The following is a 20,377-nucleotide window of genomic DNA, read 5'->3' as shown; positions in this document are numbered from 1 at the left end:
CAACAGTTGACAGGCGAAAACCAGAAAACCAATTTACAATAACAATTTTGACTCGTGAGTAATTTGCATGCCGAAAATTATGTGAATAGATAAATCAGCGCGACGATGATGATGACAGTCAACTCAATAGTGTTGAAGGCTGACGAATTTCATTAGTTGGGCCCGCCTCCTCCAAATCATACTTTTCTTCTTCTTCTTCTTCTTCTTCTTCTTCTCTTCTTCTTCTTCTTCTTCTTCTTCTTCTTCTTCTTCTTCTTCTTCTTCTTCTTCTTCTTCTCCTTCATCTTCTTCTACTTCTTTTTCTTGTCCCCATTACTTCTTATCCTACTATTTCCCTCCTTACCTTGTCTTTTCCCCTTTCCCCCTCGCCTACAATTTTCATTCTTCTCACCACTCCTCTTTATCTTTCCCACATTCTTTTGAAACCGATTTTTTTATTTCCTCAGATACTACTTCTTCCCCCAGCCAACAACAGATCTTCTTCAAATAGCTCTTGAAGTTTTGTTGTATGTTTCTGACTTCTACCTATCCATCAATTATTATTATTATTATGTTATGCACTCCCGAGAGTAAAGAGATACGTGTGAAAAGAGGATTAAGACAAGGTGATGTGCCATCTGCAAAAATATTTAATGCCGTTTTAGAAACACCCTTCAAAAATTTAGACTGGCAAGATAGAGGCATAGATATCAATGGGGAGAGGTTGAACTGCTTGAAATTTGCCGATGATATTGTTCTTATAGGAAGAAGTGCAAGTGAAGTTAAGGATATGTTAAATGAGATGATGGAAGAAACAAAACAAATAGGCCTTAAAGTAAATTTTGAAAAATCAAAGGTTATGAGTTTCAATTGTCAAGCAGATGAAGTAATTGATTTGAACCAAGGAAGAATTATCGAAAATGTCAACAGCTTCATATATTTAGGGCAAAGAATTGGAAAAGACGGTCAATGGGGAGAAATCACAAGAAGAATTGCGTTGGGATGGTCAATGTTTAAAAGATTTAATCACCTTTTCCGCTCCACGGTTATTATGGAAAATAAGCGAAAATTACTTCAGATGTGTATAATCCCAGTTATGTTGTATGGCTGTGAAACATGGACTCTCACAGGAAAAATTATCAGGAAAATGAGAACTAGTATGAGAGCAATGCTAAGGATCATGTTGGGAGTTACTAAAAGAGATAAAAAGACGAAAATATGGATATCCAAAGAGACAATGGTTGAGGACATAGGACGGTTGATAGTAGAAAGAAAATGGAACTGGGCAGGACATATAGCGAGAACAAAAGACAACAGATGGACAAAGAAGATAATAGACTGGTATCCACGAACACTGAAGAGAAGCAGAGGACGACCAACCAACAGATGGGACGAGGAATTTAGGAGAGTCTGCGGTGGAGCAACATGGCAGAGGGTAGCACAGGAGAGGACGGAATGGGAGAGGATGAAGAAGGTGTACGGCGGTGTTTGGCTATACAAAGACTAAATTTCAAAAGTGAATGTATTTATCATGTTCATATTTCATTTGGTGCCAACCAAAGAAGTAACCTCAGCGGAAGCTGATTTGCAACCATGAAAATTTTATTTTATTTTTACTATGTACCAATAGGTAAATACTGTAAAAGTTGCAATAAAAGGTTTATTTTTATTATTATTATTATTATTATTATTATTATGCACTCCCACTTACACACTTCTACACACTTCTTCAACTACAATTGATTTGCTTCTTCATCTACGTGTTTTCATCTTCTTCTTCTAATTTTCCGTTTCCATCTTTCTCTAGAGTTTCTTATCTCATCTCATATTCTTATCATCTTATCTTCTCAATCCATTTTCTCTCTACATTTTCCTTTCATTCCATACATATCCTTCAGCATTATACATCTTCTTGAGGGTCATTTCGATACCACTTTTATCATCCTTTGTGGTTTTTTCCAATGTTTTTCTACTCTTTTCTCATTTTTTCTATGCCTTCTCTTTTCTCTTCACCTTCTCCTTCTCCATTTTGTTCTACTCCTTGACTCATTTCTCTCCTACTCTTCAATCTTCTCCTTTCGCTCCTTTTATTCCTTCTCCTCATTCTTATTATTATCTTTCTTTTCCTCTCTTTCTCCGCCGTCCTCTACTTTGTCGTCGTCGTTGCCTTCTTATTCTTCTTCACTCCCTTCTCCTCTTTTGTAATCTCCTTATACGTTGTCGTGACCGCAAAATTCAATCTTTCACGCGTTATTCGAGTATGCAAACGAGTGATGACTGTTCTCTCTTCTTCTCCATCACTTCCTCCTCCTTCTCCTCCAACTCAACCACCACCACCTCATCCTACTTTTCCTTGCTGCCTCAATTGAGGAGCCGCTCAGGGCTCGGCAATTTCATTTCTGTTTCTCCTCAGCTGTGTCAGCCAGAATATCCCCATCCTTCCCCCCTCGAGTCTCTCGAAATTGAGGCCGAAAAGTCGCCTTCCCCCTCATTACTCATTCATTTGGACAATTCATTTCCTTCCGAAAATACTGTTCCCCCAATGATGAAAAAGAGAGCAATATTACCATCTCGACCAATAGGGTGCATCTCTACAATACGCTCCCTTATTATTAACAACAATAGGGATTATTTTCATTGTGCTCCATGTACATGGAGAAGATTGAAAACGTGCGAAATCAACGAAATGCCTATTGATTTTCCGAATAAATTCTTCCAACAGGAATTAAATCTCTCTAAAATCTGTATGAACCTTGCTAGCTAGTTATATGTAGAATATATTATATCATCCAATAGAAAATATATCGTTTCATTAATAATGTAGTCGGAGAAAATTTCAAAAACTCACGGGAATCTCTGTTTAAAAACCTTGAAACTCATTCCAGCTTTCTCTTACCTAGAATCAAAAACAAACAATAATATGAATTAGTTGAATTTCAAGTAAAATGGTCAAAATACAATGGTTTTGATTGAAGACTGTGGATATAATATAGTTAATTCATTGGAAGTCAACTTCATTAAACAACTAAATTAGTTGATATCCATGATGATAATATTTGGTGTGAAATTGAAGAAATACAGTCAATACTTATGATGACTGATGCGATTATTATAATAATCATGGTGATCTATGATGAATATTCGTAATCTAGAGAATAAATTAATGGGTTTTTTTCAACAAAACTTATCACATACTAAGCTCATAATTCCATAGACTAATAATGTCTGGTATCATGTCTCATGGAAGGGCCCTATTATTCCATTCATTATCAGTATCCTTCCTTCAGGTTATATCTTCGCTAAAGTTATTGATGAAACTTGGGTATTGGATAAGTTCCATCATATAAGTTGAGGAAAAACAATTTTTGTAATTTGATTTTATTGAATTCAAAAATTCTTAGCAAAATAGTTGACCGAGCGAAGTGAGGTCTAAGATTCAATTCGACGGTTTGGCATTTCTCTTAATGTTTAAATGTTTTTATGTAGCGCATTTACTGCGAAACGCGGTAATAGATTTTCATAAAATTTGACAGGTATGTTCCTTTTTAAATTGCGTGTCGACGTATATACAAGGTTTTTGAAAATTTTGCATTTCAAGGATAATATAAAAGGAAAAAGGAGCCTCCTTCATACGCCAATATTACCGTACAAATCAGACTATAGAATTATTCATCATAAATCAGCTGTTTAGTGTACTATGATACTACCCGTTCAAAAACATCGAACATCTTGAAAATGTATCTTTCCATCAACGTTAGTTGTAGACAGTTGACTATAATACTACCCGTTCAAGAGCATCGAACATCTTGAAAATGTATCTTTCCATCAACGTTGTAGACAGTTGCAGAAAGACCTGATAACAGCGCTCACACTCACATTCCTGGACGACACGTCACGGTACGATAGAACAGAAAGCTCTATGTTTATTTAGGATTTTTTCTAGACATTTTAAATTGATATTTTTTTTGAGAGAGAATATAACAACAGGTTAATGTTACTTACTGAGCGCGAGGTCTACTGATCACAGAACTACTAGTAGTTTCATTGGATTTACAATGATAATAGTAGTGCTGGCCCAACGGTAATCAACCAACAGAAGTACAGGAGGCACGCCATCTATCTAATTCTCACTTAATTCCGTTTTGAATTTTAATTTTAATTCTATTTGTATTCTTATTCGTATTTCTAATTTCTATTCATATAATCTGATTTATGTAATTCATAATATGTGATTCATATAATCTGATAGTTTCTCAAACTCAATATCTCTACCTTGAAGGAAAATGAAGTGCTTCAAAATGTATAATATCTACACTTGTATCCTCTTCGGTTCCATTATTAATTTGAGGATGAATATGAACACCGTTAACTCATTTGAGTTATAGTGAACTTGCAGGAAGATATCTACAACTCCTAGGAAGTCGGAGGAAGAATATCACAATCCCCGTATTGTTCCGATCACTTCCACCAAAGTTATTCCGAGTTTGTATCAGTGATAGCACAGCCTTCACTCTGCATTAATTAGAATGCTCTACCACTTCTCCAGGAAGCAACTCTATAGAAAGTTATCAATCATTATCAAGCACAGACTGACTCTTCTTGCGTGATGGGAGTGAGTTACAGCAGTAGCCCGATACCAAGAAAACGGATTAAGAATGTATTAACAGTTTGTCTATTGGGCGGTGCTTCAAGTTGAAGCCGGGATTCGTAGACATGTGCGGGGAGGGATACAGAAGTGGGGGAACGAGAGGGTGATTTATCTCAAGTGACTTAGGAACCCCCACCGCTAGAGGAAACTTTAATTAACGGACTCGCAGCATCGAACTCTCGCATGGCGGCTGCTAATTTCTCAAATTGACTTACGGTATACATCACATGCGCTCTATTACAAACAAAACAGCCAACTGCTAATTAGTATTAACAACACCGGCTAGTATCAAGCGGGCAAAGTTGGCGCCGTGCTAGCGCCAAGTTTGAAATTTGTAATCGACCGTGAGCGAGCAATCGCCCAGCCATTAATCTCGTGTAACTGATGCTCGATAGTCACTGCCACCATCTATAAATGTGTAATGATGGTTGATGAATATATGAGAACTGTGAATTAAGCAGGATTTATAATGAACGGGCAGATGTAACCCATACCCCGTAACAATCTGAAAAAACATATGAATTGAATGACATTATCAACACTCTAGGGTTTGTTCCATGCTCACTGTTATCCTATCAACTTTACTAGGCATGGATATTTGATGGATCAAAATTGTCAATGAAAAAGTTAACCTGGTTAAAAAACAGAATAGTTACTTTCTTGGTAAGAACTACTCGTATAATGTAAACATTATAAAAACAAAATTATAATGTCAGTATGTATTATAGTATAACGTCAGTATTTTGATGCTAGTATAAACCAGCTTTTAATGTCATTTTCAAGTGAATAACTCACAAGTGAGATGACATTATAAGTCGTAACATGTGAGAAATTGAATAAAGTTGAGAAAAGGGTACTGTGATTATTCAATTTTTACAAAAAATAGAATTATTATCAACTATTATAAATAATAGTTATCAATATTATTATAAAAAATATAATTATTCTGTTGAAATAACATGGATGATGTTTATTAAAGCTGAAAACTCTTATCAGAATAGTGTTTTTATATGTTTTTAAATTATCATAATAGTCTTACTGGCCCCAAAGCGCAATTATCCTTCGAACAGAAGTACTGAGGGCAAGTATTCATCTAATTCTCACTTAATTTCATTTTCTAATTCACTTAATCAGATGGTACTCTTAATCCAATACCATAAGCTTGAAGGAGGATAAAACGCTCGAGATTTGTCTACTTTGTGAAGATAAAATCAATATTGATAGTAGGTGAAGAGTTAGTTATCACTGAGGTACAGTAATAGTCAACCCACATCCACTTGAAAAAAAAACATATTTTCATTCAATATCGCTAGCTTGATTAGGTATTCCAAAATGCATGTTTCCATAGAGCACTACATCACTCTTCCATTAAAACTTTGCTGGCAAAATGATAAAGGGAACGAACGAGAGTTCGATATTATAGCCAGCATATTTTATTTCCCTTTGAGAAAATGGAACAGTCTGTTTGGACACGAAATATTGGAAACATGTTTCCGGAAAATAAATCTTCTCTTTCCATTAAAAACGAACAGTTTCACTCCATCTACAAAATGAACAGTCCACATCTCCATTACCCATTAGATAATTGCAGGCTTTTAAATGGAAAATGTTCATTTTCCCAAGTTTACCGGTGAATGAGAGAGAAAAAAATCAAGAATAAATATTTTTAGAGAGAGTGTTTCACATTTCTAACAATCTTCAGTAATATTCATGAGCTTTCCATACAGAAAACACAGTTCACTACTGTAAAAAAGAAACAAAACAAATTTCCCTTGAGAGTTTATCTCACTTTATTCAATTGATGAAAACTGTCCATGGAAATTTCTGCAAAAATTCATTGAAAATATTCCTTATTCTTCAACTTGTATAAACATTGACATTTCAGTGCTCGTTTTTAATTTTTAGAGACAGCTTATACCTTTTTCAACAAGCTCATGCTCATGCTGTGTGAGTGACGATTTCAACGTTTGAAAATACATAGCTCGCCTGCGAGCTATGAGAAGAGAAAAAGTTTTCAAAATCTCATCAACTTCGTGCTGATTTGTATACTCCAATGGATTCTTGTCTGAAAGTATGAGATTAGAAGCCCGGGAGATTCTTGTATTCTTGAATTGGCTATTTTCTAAGAAAAATAATAATTATTAATATTCATCCTCATGATAACGGGAACAGTAAAACACGTGATGGAGTTATCGAGTCGAATCGAAATTGTAAGAATCAGTTGCATTGAATGGATCATTTAATATTAGTAATGTATTCCTGGAGCTCAGGTTTATGTATCTGGAAATAATTGTTAGATTAATACTGATTCCCCACTATCTTGATAGCAAGTTTGTTAGAAATACTCACTTATAATCACAATATATTGCATTGAAAAATCGAGATGTAAAATAATGAAAACAATAATAATGTGATCAAAGAATCAATTTTACGTGATTCATAGCAATAAGATCAGTAATTTGTTTCGATGAGGGCGATACTGTCATAAGCTCCAAGCTTGTGGGTGGGTTATAGGAGGAGAGACGACTGTTCCCAAACACTAGTTAGGCAAACCAGCTATTTTACCAGAATTCATTTTGTCGTTTTCAAAATACACTAGAAATTAAATGCTATTCTAGAACAGTCCGTTCAACTGGATACAGAAAAAAGCAACAGAATTACACCAAATCTTCATAACACTCAATACTTGTGGCAATATCGAAGTATTTCACTTGCAAAAATCGTGGGAGGTGTTGTAGTCTACCCACTGCATCACAGCTCAGCTGAATCTGTTTGCGTTTGAAACTTTATTTCTAGAGAAGAGTTCCGGGAGAATCGAGAAATTCCTCGCTTCTTTTCCTGATAAAGATTTGCATTCTTACGGGACGCGGAGGAACACCCGTGAAGTGTGAATGGGAAGGTGCCGAGAGAGTAAGAGAGAGAGGTTGGAAAGTGAGGAGAGTGAGAGAGAGAGAGTGAAAGAAAAGGAAACGATCAAATAGAAATGTCTGCGGTGATATTCGGGAGAAGATAGCGTGATCCTCTCTAGTGGGATGAACGTGAGAAAAGCGACTAAAAAAACCCCGAAGAAAGTAGGAAAGTATTCCAGATGCTCCACCCTCACCTTCCACTCTCTCTCATACTCTTTCACACATTTTATCTTTCTCTCTCATCCTGTCACTCTCTCTACCTCACTCGCTCCCACTCCCTCTTTGTCACTCCCTTTTTCACCTTTCTCTTGCAAAAGAGACGTTATCTCAAGGGAAAAGTTTCGACTTTGAGCCACAAGAGGTGTTCAGAGCAAGAAAATGAGAAAAGCAGGACCCAGAGAACAGAGATAAGAGACATCCACCATTCCCGCCCCCTTCCCAACATCCCACTGTGATCTACTTCTCCTTCGATCGCAGCGCTCTTCTCCTACTTCTCCGCCTCCAGGTGAAGAAGACTCTCGATTCTCTTCCGAGTTAAATATCCGCTTCCAATTTCGCCGCCTCTCTCTTCCCCATTGTGCAATTGCTATCTGCGGCTCGATGCTTGAGAGGTGGTTACGTAATCGAACTGATACATTTTTCCATCCGATGTGGAATCGAACCAATGCATTGGTTTTGTTTCTCATTGAATGTGAATTAATCCTTCCAAAGTTTTTAACTCACGTACCGACAACGATGAAAAAACTATATTGCCAGGAAAATTCTGGAACAAACTGAAAACTAAACTGAATGAATGGTTTTCTGATTTTAGTACCAGGTATTTTTTTCTACAGTCATCTAAGGTTCAGGTTAAATTAGTATTTACATTTTTCAAGGATCATCGATACTATAGTTCAAAGGATATTATTCTTTTTCCGCTTTTATAACCAAATATTGCTAACACATTATTTTATAAAATCCAATTTGCTATTATTACTTTATAACATAATTCCTATAAGGATTCCATACGATTGTTAGGGATTGTCAATACTATTTCTCTGTCTATGGAAATAGACATAACATCTATATAATAATAGCATAGCATCATAACATGATAACCTCATAGCAACTATGGAATAGACAGAGAAATACTACTATTTAAATACTATTTTTCTACTTATCTATCCCTATTCTCATCCCATAGTCTGTTCATAGTATTGGGAAGACAGGTTTTATAATCATTGTCACAAAGACTCAGAAATAAATTTCAACCACAATAATAATTATCTTCTCTATCACTACATAGGGAATTCTCACTATTACAGTGATTATCGTCTTCTTCTCCTCCTCCTTCTTCTTCTTCTTCTTCTTCTTCTCCTTCTTCTTTTTCTTCTTCTTCTTCTCTTTTTTTTCTTCTTCTTTCCAGGATTAGGTGTACACACCTGTTCCGGTTTCAAAGGATATGACTACACCCTCTTTTTAGAGGTCTACCAATATCCCCTGTGATTATCTTAACAAGATAAATTCCAAATCAATATTATGATATCTAATACACAATATTATGAATTATGATGTACAATGATGAACTATGTAAAGCCATTTTCTATTATTAAATAAAAATGATATCTTAAGACTGTCCAAAATTACACAACAATTGAACTTCCATCACTAAAGCCAGAATGATGACGCAGTTACAAGAGTGAAAAAGTAGCTCTCATCGAATTTATATTACGCTGTTAACCCTGTTGTCAATATTTTCAGTAGGAAAAGTCTTCGGGGTGGTTTACAGCATCCAATTTCGATTCTTGTTTGATAATTGCAACTCTTTACAAGTTACTTGTACCAAATGATTTGTTGATAGAGTGTAGAGTGAATGTTATTCTTCTTTGAAAAACTATAGTTAATGAAATCATTCTATCATATTGAGAAGTAGGTAATCATATAATATTATTAAGGAGTAAAATGTAATTTGCCTGAAAGAGCAGCAATCTGGTTACAGAAGGTGGTAAACCACGCCCAAATTAGCCTAATGGAGGCTTCCAACATCCATCTCGTGGCTTGTTGCATGTCAATCGATAAGACCAGCCAGCCAACCACTGTAGATGCATGTAGGAAGGCAACTTGCCTGATTGTGAGTGACGCATCACTAGTGCCTGCCTGAAAGCACTGCTTGAAAGCAACTTTGTCGAATTGAGCCAGACAATATCACAATTTAATAGAACACTATATCAAAATTAAATGATAAGGACGAAAGTGACATGTGACATGTTAGACGGCCATATTAAGTATTCTATTGGTGTCCGGTGTCAAGACCTCTTTCTATAGAAGTATTTTCTGAGTTTTCTAGATCTAAGTTGTTTATTATTGTATAGAAGTATTTTCTGAGTTTTCTAGATCTAAGTTGTTTATTATTTTAATGCAGTCTATTTTGTGAATTAAAGACCTGCGAGTATATAAAATTATGTAACAAATAGATTGTTCTTATACGTTGTGGCCATCGAACAAAATTCACTCTGCTTGCTGTTAGAAATCCTGAATCTAAGTTGTTGATTATTGTGATGAAGTTTATGCTGTGAATTAAAGACCTGCGAGTATACATGTATCAATTATGTGATATGTAACAAGTAAATTAAAAACCCCTTTGGTCTTTTATAAGTTGTGGCCATCAAACAAAAATTCACTCTGCTGTTCGCTCGCTGTTAAAAATCCATAGTTTGATGTGAACGCTGGCCGTAATGATTTAATTACTTTTGTTGCTGTATCAGCCCACGATTAATGAGTTCTGCTTGCTGATTAAAAACATGCCCGCTATTTTCCATAACTCCAAAATAACGAGAGCATAAGCTTCACTCGTAATAACCGAACCTTGCTTGCTAATATGATGGAAAATGAATCGAGAGTATAACAGAATTTCGCAAAATTGTAAATGGTGCAAATTTTCAAGAGAGAGAGCAAAAAGAATTCTCGCAATATGTTTCAGTGACATGACAAAATATAATTTTTTCCGATTTCCCACAGAGCATATCACAGTATTTTCATCCACCGAATTAGTAATAACTGACTATCGTTAAAATCACCCGCTTGCTGCAGGGTGTATTCAACTTTTAATTAAATGCTGCCTTTTTTCTCCATAATATCCACAAAAAGTGTTGTAGCATTCTGGTATAATATGATTCTTTCATTGCATTTGTAAGATATAATAGAATGATGAAACATGTGAAATAATTCGGCCGTTTGTTTCAATAGCCTACAGGTTGTTCTGTTGAATATCACTAATTATGGAACAGAATTTTCCTGTAGGCTATCAAATTGAGCTTTATTATGTCTGAATGGAAGAGACAGATCTGATTTGGGAAAAAACTCTATTCATTGATTTATTGATTCAATAATATATTCATCATGTGATGATCAATACATGGGAGAAAATACTAAGGACGATCTAGCACACTTTTTAATCTATCCTATTATATTAAGCGAGCAATTTCTGTATTTATATAATATCTAGTTATTTATGTTTGACGGATCTCGAAAACGGCTCTAAAGATTTTCACGAAATTTGGAACATAGTAGGTTTATGATATAAAGATTCGATTGCACTAGGTCTCATCCTTTTGCTCCGCCAATTTATGTAGATGCATAACAATATAATTATCTATAGTTATTATATTACAAATTGCTTTTTCATATCATACACAGTTTTCATATCATATATAATTTTGCTGTATTGTCAGCTATTGTATATAAGTGTATAAGCCAGTATATATTGTAATCTACATAAATAAAGTACTCAATCAATCAATCCTTGGGAAAACTCGCTGAACGACATTAAAAGGATAATTCATCCTTGGCTGAAACAACTGTGGATAGTAAAAAAGTGAGTGAGGGAGTGAGTTTGTGAAAAATCAAAATATCGCTTCCCCAAAATTCATAAGACGACATTTAGCCAGCTGTGAAATTTATGAACAATAATTTTCAGAGAATTGTGTCCTGTTTATCAATAAATAAAAATCTGGTGTGGCGCACTCACACAACTTTCCTTGCAGTTATGGAAATTGATTACGTGACGCTAGTGTTCCCGCGCATCTCAAGTCTACTATTCAAAGATTTGAACCAGCTGGTGACAGGGCAATAACGCTGGAGACACACGAGGTCTGTTATCTCTTCATAGTGAATAATTCAATAGAATCAACAGTTGACAACAGTTTGCCATTGGATAATCACATTTTCTCGAATTTCGAGCTTATTTTTAATTTTAGGTGAAAATGTAACTGAACATTAATTGTAGAGATTCTCATGCTCAATCTTTTCCACTCGTAATTTTTGTTTAAATTCTACCTGAAGCCTGATAATTGAGAATCTAATATCAAACTTTGCATAGATGAGGCGGAGCTCCTGAAATTTGTACAGATATGAGACTTGTGGCAGTTGATAGAGCTTATCGATGACTATTTTAGGTATAACTTTAATCAAAATCGTTGGAGCCGTTTTAGAGAAAATCGCGAAAAACTCTGTTTTTGACAACATTTTCGCCATTTTAGCCGCCATCTTGAATTGCATTTGATTGAAATTGTTCGTGTCGGATCCTTATATTGTAAGGACCTCAAGTTCCAAATTTCAAGCCATTCCGTTAATTGGGAGATGAGATATCGTTTACACAGACGCACACACACTCATACACACACACACACACCACACACACACACACACACACACACACACACACATACACATACACACACACACACATACAGACCAATACCCAAAAACCATTTTTTTGGACTCTGGGGACCTTGAAACGTATAGAAATTTAGAAATTGGGGTACCTTAATTTTTTTCGGAAAGCAATACTTTCCTTACCTATGGTAATAGGGCAAGGAAAGTAAAAAAAATAACGAGCGAGGCTTGGTGTCCCGATATTAGATACTATGGTCCGTTCGTTGATTAGAATCAATGAGTGTTCTAGAAACCGGGCCTAAGTCTCAAAGTTTTCTCTCCCCGACTCTTTATTGAGAAGACTTATATCATGGGAAAATAAGATTTATTCTCATTCAACATTTCTATTGTTCAAAATAAGATACCATCATGAATGGTTAATACTCACAAGCATATTACAATAAAATTTTGGATTGAAGGGTTAAGAAAAACGACTCCATCCAATAAAAGATGATAATTCTTGAATCATTTAATCAACTTTAGGATATTTTGCTCTTCAAAAACACATTGATCAATCCAATCCGAAGATGTTGTGGATCATTTCTTATTTTTGTACTGAAGAATATGATGAACTAACTGGTTGATTAAAAGCAACGAGTAATTTGTAATAAAACAATAAAAAAATCTTGAAGTACCCTTTATTTATAAAAAACTTTAAAATAATTCAACAACTAGTTTTGACCCAACTTAGGTCATTTTCAATTGAAATCTTCCACCGAATTAGTAATAACTGACTATCGTTGAAATCACCCACTTGCTGCAGGGTGTATTCAACTTTTAATTAGATTTCATCTTGAAAATTACCTAATTTAGGATCAAAACTAGTTATTGAATTATTCTGAATTTTTTTTTTAATAGAGGGTACTTCAATATTTTTATATTGTTTCATTAATTTGTTGAAAAGTAGCCCATGTGAGTGAAGTGTTCTTATGAGTACTTTTTGTATGACGAAACACGTGTCACGGTAAGTAAACACCGATCTCTACATTCAAAGTTTAGGGTTTAGAAATGAAGAATAAAGCATTTGAAAAAGCAGTTACGTATTAATTTCTGTACCCCAATACTGTACGGTTCAACATGCTCTATATCAAGAGAAACTATGGAATCTCCAAAGCACACCTCCTCTGGACACCTCATTCCGTTGCTTCTAGATGTTCAGTTACCGGACCTGTCAACTTGTGAATAATTGTTACTATTTTCATGGACTAGCTGAAGGCATGTGTATACGGTCCATAGAAAACACAAACACTTGGAGTCCTGAGTAGGATTATAACGCAAGAAATTCGAGCGATACCATGTGCAACGTTTCAAAGGAGTATGTGGACAAGCCCACAATATCTACATAAGTATAAGGACAAAAACGGACGCCATAATATTTTGTTATTTTTAGTACATCGAGGCCTAATAACAAAAATATGGTATTTGATTTGCATTTTTCTTCTCTAATTATCTACAAAGCGGCATTCCAGGAAAAATGTTGAGTTCTACTTATGAATGTGTAATTGCTACCGTACTTCAAATTATCCATACTTTATTGCCAAACCCTGTATCATGTATCAGAACCAGTAATCATGATCAAATTTTATTGGGATCCATTTCATGAAAGTTGTCATTCGCTCCTAGAAAGATCTAGCAGAATTGCTTTTTACCGTTTATTGACTGCTGCGAACCTCCCTTCCAAATTGGTATTCATTTGAGTTGGCTGATTGCTCGAAGCCGTTTTTGCAAAATTGGTGTCCAATTTAGTTGGTTGATTGCTGAAGGTGTTTGCTCCAAATTTGGAGCGGAGGTGATGGTGATATTTTTTCTCTTTGGCGAAGAAGACGTTCGTTCCATTTGGGATTCTGATCTTGTTCGAAGGCAATTGTTGAATGGGATGGGGTCAAGTGAGGAAGAGCATTGCTTCCCTACTAAATCGATGCCTTCTTCAAACCACGTTTTCTCTGTTCTCCTCTTCTTCTTCTTTTTCCTCTTCTTCTTCTTCTTCTTCTTCTCTTCTTCTTCTTCTTCTTCTTCTTCTTCTTCTTCTTTTCTATTTCTTTATCTTATTCTTCCCAATTATTTTCCTACTTCCACTTCCAGCTTCTCCGCCACACCACCTTATTCTTTCTTTTCTCCATTTTCTTGATATTGCATTTCTTATTCCGTATCATCACCCTATTCTCTTTCTCCATTCATTTTCACCAATTCCGTATCTTTTCTCAATGGTTATATGTCCTATTCTTATTTTCATTTTCTCTTCCCTCCTGCTTCATCTTCTTATTCTTTTCAGCCACCTTCTCTTCCTTTCGTTGTCTAAGTTATTACTTTCTTCCTCATCGTTTCCCATACCTCCACATTTTCTACTACACCTCCTGTCATATCTTTCCTCAATTATTCATCTATTTTTTATCCCATCTACTTTCTTGTTTTTCCTGATATGATTTTCTACTTCGTTTCTACTTGTTTGTCTCCTTCTCTTGATTTGTTTAGCGAAATCAATGTCTCAGATTTCTCCTCTTCCACTTCCTTTTCTATCATGTCGTTTCCTTCCTTCCACTTCTTCAAGCCTATTTTCTCTTAATCCTTCCACTTTTTCCCAATTCTTCTCCTCATCTTTCCACATCTTCTCTCTCCTGTCCCTCTTCTCCCCATGTTTTTTTCTCCTATCTCCACTTCCTCCCTTCTTCTTCTCTACTTATAGAAGGAATAAAATGGTGGATGAGTAAGTTTCTCCCTTTTTCCTCCTCGTCTCCCCCCCTTCTCGTCTCGCCCCTTTCCTTCTCTTCATTCCGATTCTATGCAACCATTTTTCCATTCCTTCTTCATTGGTTCAGCCTGGGCTTTCCAATGGTTGAGACTAGATCAATTTATGCGGCGAATGTAGGCTAGCTGTCTAGGGAGCGGCTCACCATTTCCCTCTTTACGACATTATTATCTTGGAAGTGTTTATCTTGGTAATGTTTGTTCCCGTGTCTATTGAACCCTTCTTTCATGCTTCACAAGTTTTATGATAATTTGATGGATTCGGTATTGTACATGCCCAACACACATGATAATTTTCTAGTTTTTTGAGATGAAAGAAGAAAATTTATTCAGGTAAAATGTTTCTATTCCATCATTTCATCAATGTTATATAGAAAATTAAAACCTGATATATCAAACTATCTATAATTATTTACAATTCCTGGTTTATTCCAGACATCATGATTTCCAGTCATCAAACTTCAGTAACAAAATTCCAATATGGATTGGTACACCAGTAAATTCGATTATAGAATTACACATGATTCATATACTTACTCCATAGTAATAAGTGAAGTAATAGTAATAGTAAAGAGGAAAACCGAGAAGGAGTGAGACGACGACATAGACTTTTTGACTAAGCATGAAAAATATTGATCACTATTTATATCATAATCATTTGGAAAATATCTCATGATTCACAGTAACAAGTAAAGTGAGACAGAATGATGACTAGCCATTTTAGCTGTCTTGTGACTCCATTATTACAATATCACTATTTGATGTTACATTATTTTTGTAGTATTTCGTTGAAAAAGAGTGGATCAAATATCATAATTTTCCAGTGACTCAACGTTACGAAATTCAGTATGGACTGGTACAGCACACTTCGACTGTCGAACTCCGAAGAATAGGCAGAGCAGGCTCGGGCCTACCCAACAATTTGGCAAGTATATAAAAGTTACATATAGATGAAAAGGATGTCCCTGATGCTTTTCTTCCCTGACTGCTCGATAACTTGGCATGAATCTAATAGTGCAGAATTCCGCCAATAGGTGGCACCACTTGACAAGTGAAACTTCACGACTCCGCCTACTCTCTCCTGATTGGCTAACAGTTTGAAATGCATCCAACTTCAAACTCTGATAACAGGTGACGGCACTAGCTGGATGACAGATAATTATTGACTTTGTCCACTTTACTCCCTCCTCTGATAGGGCGTTTGAAAACTAAGAACTGTGATGCCAGTAGATATCAGCCCGTAATCAGTCTGTTAAACTTTTATTCGATCAAGGCCTACCGAAAAAATTAATCCTGTTGACGAATTTCACATAATGGCTCTCATAAGTCGAAAAATAATGAATAATACTGGATTGGTTTGACGTATGGTTGAAATTTTCATGAATAGTGTGATGAATCTTTCAAATAGATCTCATGAGAAGAGAGAAAAATTGTGATTACCTTTTAAAATGAAAGAATTTGCTAAAGGAATAGTTAGCGACCGAGCGATAAAGCTTACTTATCAGTAACCGTATATTAGATAAGAGTACCGTTCTGTACTGAATATTTTCTAGAAAAATTATTCAATAAAATTATAATTATTATGCAAATAAAGCACGAATTATTTACGAATTGCTCATTGAATTTGAGGTTACACTTTGTTTACTATCGATCAGATGTTTTTAAAACAGTTCGAACGCAGCTGACTGATTCAAAGTATTGTCAAATGTCATGCTGGCTTCACGTAAGATATAATACCATCTCTAAAAATTATAAAACTATCAATAAAGGACCAAGAATTTCAAATAAAAAATAATAAAATATATGTATTATCGTTGAAATTATTTATTATTTAAGAAATTATATTATATGTCAGGTCTTATTGTAACTAACTAGGTCATAGCATGAACAGTATATTATTGATAAAACGGCAGAAATTAATTATAACAGTCTCAAACCTAATAAAAATTGTATAAGAATATTAATTTATTAATGATTTAATTCAGCTGAACCACATGGTAATTAAATCTCTTTGGCAAGCCTAAGCCAATCATAGTGCATAGAAATAGCACCAAAAAGGTGATCGTTTGAAAGCAACACATGTTAATCTACTATCAGACAACAACCCTGCCTTATCATATACGCTAGCACATGTACATTGTATGAGAGGAACTATGTCTATAAGATTAAGCAGTTTTAAGAATTACATAAATTGAATTATTATTGTAATTAAAGGAATTATATTCTACTGCCTGCCACTGACGTCATGTCTACGTCACAATCGTTCTACCAATGGCAAATTTTCATGCAAATTATTACATCGAGATTCTCAGAAGAAAGGTCTAGCCAAGAAGCTGAGAGAAAAGACAGCACTTCCCTTTTGGAATCCTCACCGTTCAGATCTCTTTATAGTTACCAAGACCTATTCGTAAAAATTTCTTGTTCGATTTTATATGTTTTATTTGTGAGCCAATATTTTAGGCCAATCTATTTGTTATTTGTAAATTTGTATTCATCAATCGATAAATTTAAGAGTTTAAAGTAAATTATCCCTTAATTAATTTGGTGAAGGAATATTAAATTAAAATTCCCCACGTGCTGAAACCGAAGCCTGGATTGCTGCCGATCAAACGATTTTTGATCTAAAGAAGAAAACCACGACCGCCAAGGAAATTCACGTGAGTTATAAGTTAAAAGGGGCCCCAATCTACGCTTCGAAAATATTTCAGTGCAGAAAGACATAAAATTTTCTTCGTTAAATTATTGGCCACGCCGACAAGCGCTTTAGTTATTAAGAGCCTAGAATTTATTCCTATAGAATTTATAAGAACTTGTAGTTGATTAGCTATCCTCCGCTGCCAGAACCGCGACCCCGAGCATTTTAAAATATTTTATAATTCATTTTTCATTATTTTTTTCAAAACTGTTCAATTTATCAATTGTAAAATTCTGTTGAATCACGCATGATATCATGCAAGCACAAGAAAATTTTTAACTATTCTGTTAATGCTAAATTATTATCAACCTGTAAATCAAATTCTGAATCTGCACTGTATGATCATATATTTTATTATAATATATTTCAGTTTTGTTAATTCGCTTTCTGAGTTCGATTATTTCTTAAGCCTGTCAATTATTGTGTCTGATACGTTCTATATCATCAAGAACCGATCGAATACGATCATTGGAATAATTGAATTAAGCTGGATATTGGAACAGGTCTAAGTGGATGTAGTGAGTGGGGTCAGATCGAGATATTTATTCTTTGTCCTTACCTGCTCATATATCAGCTTTTATCTGTTACCTACCTCGACTTAGGAGCAAACACACCAATTGTACAGCAGATGCAGCCAGAGATCATATAAATTCCTACAATAGAGCTTAAAACCCGACAAGACTCTGTTCTCGAAGTATATTCTGAACGATATTTGGTACAAATACCGTATTTTAATCCTTCGGAACTTATTAGAGACGCAGTCCCGTAAATTATCTACATCGGGATTTTTGCTCGACCTGTATGATTTTGTATGCTCATTCTTCACAGGTAATAATTTTAAGGTATCCGTCTTCAGTGTTTAGCGATCGCTACACTGCTTATAAAAATTTCATCACTGTACAATTTGTCATTAGAAGAATCAAGGGTGAGCGAGCGTTTAGGCCTCCCGCGATTCCGACAATTGTATTGAATCTTGTAGTGAGTCAATCAGTCTGGTGTTCACTTAGCGTCCACACACGCATTGAAAAACTTATAGCCTCTACACCATTGACTCCGTACAAGATTCATCCTACATATGTGAGGCGAGTAAAATCACGCTCCACATGATTTGGCGCCCAACGTGGGGCATTTAGATACAGCATTACATCACCCTACGTGTGTTGTCCTATCCTTGGAGGTGAGAGTGACTCCCCCCAGGAAGAGCTTTACATGATTTGGCGCCCAACAGTGATAGGCATTGAAGAGGTGGATAATCGACTGCGAGGATTATTTAGTTGCTCAGTATACTATAGCGCTGACAACGGGAAAATTTTTTGAAAAATTCATGATTGTGAATTTCTTCAAATTTAATATTAACTGTTCACTGTTATATAAAATAACAAGACGTACCATACCCAATTTTTTGAACAGAAAAGAAATTTATCGATTGATGAATTTTTAGAGAAAAAATCGAACTCAGAATTTTATTATTGTGTTATTCGAAAATTGGTCATATCATAAGCCATAGGTATAAGAAATACCATAAGAAAGGTCATATTATTTGAAGAATATTAGGTCTATATTGAAACAATTTATAAAAAATTTTTGGAAAAGAGGATTGAAGTTATTTACATTTTTTAAAAAAGAATTTTTAAAGCATAAAGAGGGAAGTAAAATTAAATCACGGATATATTGCAGAATAATTCAAACAGAACACTGCTCCTTTTATATAAAATTTTTGCAAAGAACACTAGCCTATATATAGAATTGCGGCAAGAAATTATAAGAGTAAAATATTTATAATAATAACAATAATAAATTATAAGAGGCGTACCTGTATTACCGCATAAGTGTCCATTGTGTATCCTGTATGTTCTTGTCATTTTTATGTTAACGATATTGCTAACTTGACTCATTTTATCACTGAACACATTGCTAAACCACTTTTTCTGTATTTCACTCACTACGGCGCTATAATAATTTCTATTGGATTCCTTACCAATTATTTTGTATATCACAACACTTTCACGTTTTTTATTCACTGCACACTTTCGTTGCGCTATTTTTCCGCAAACTATGGCAGGAAACGACCAGGTCAATCCAAGTCTGTCGGACACCGAGGACCTCTCACCCGATTGTTCGCCGCCATCCGCATCTGCCACCGCATCCGCCAATTTCCACCCCAATGTACTGGATGATTTATCTTCGACACAGGTGGAGGAGAGCTGCATCCTAGTGGAAGATCCGTTGGTAGTCCAAGAGCCGGAGGACGAAACATCGGGAGAGCATACGGACGACGACGCCCCAGAAACAGGAACTCCCATTTCTCGCACCGTTGCTCGAATGAAAAACCAGCAGATGACCGTTAGATATACGCCCGCTCCCGCACTGGATACGGACACCCTCCTGAAAGCAATAACCAAGATGAACGAACAAATGAAGGAAGAATTAAAAGAAGACATTAGACAGTGGAGGGAAGAAATCAGACAGGCAAGGGAAGCCGACAAACAAGCCAGAGAAGAACTAAAGGAAGACAATAAACAAAAAAATGAAGAATTAAGGAAAGCAAGTAAAGAACCACTCGAAGAACATGAACAAGCAAATGAAGAATTAAAGAAGGAAATCCAACAGTGGAGAAAAGCAAGTGAACAAGGTTTTGAGAAACTGGATCAACAGTTGAAGGAAGCAGCGGAAAGAAGCAGGATGTTAGGACGGCAAATCAAGGAGAAA

The 20,377-nt window shown here is 35.4% G+C and overlaps 1 protein-coding gene across 1 annotated transcript in view; it reads right to left on the bottom strand.

Moving 5' to 3' along the window:
* The window catches only part of LOC111054842, a 153,027-nt gene that overhangs the window by 92,469 nt on the left and 40,181 nt on the right, over window positions 1-20,377 (bottom strand). The gene's annotated exons all lie outside the window — the stretch shown is intronic.

The sequence above is a fragment of the Nilaparvata lugens genome, chromosome 3, assembly GCF_014356525.2.
Source record: "Nilaparvata lugens isolate BPH chromosome 3, ASM1435652v1, whole genome shotgun sequence".
NCBI classification, from domain to species: domain Eukaryota; kingdom Metazoa; phylum Arthropoda; class Insecta; order Hemiptera; family Delphacidae; genus Nilaparvata; species Nilaparvata lugens.
Note: the sequence above shows the minus strand (reverse complement) of the source record. Positions and strands in the feature narration are given on the sequence as shown.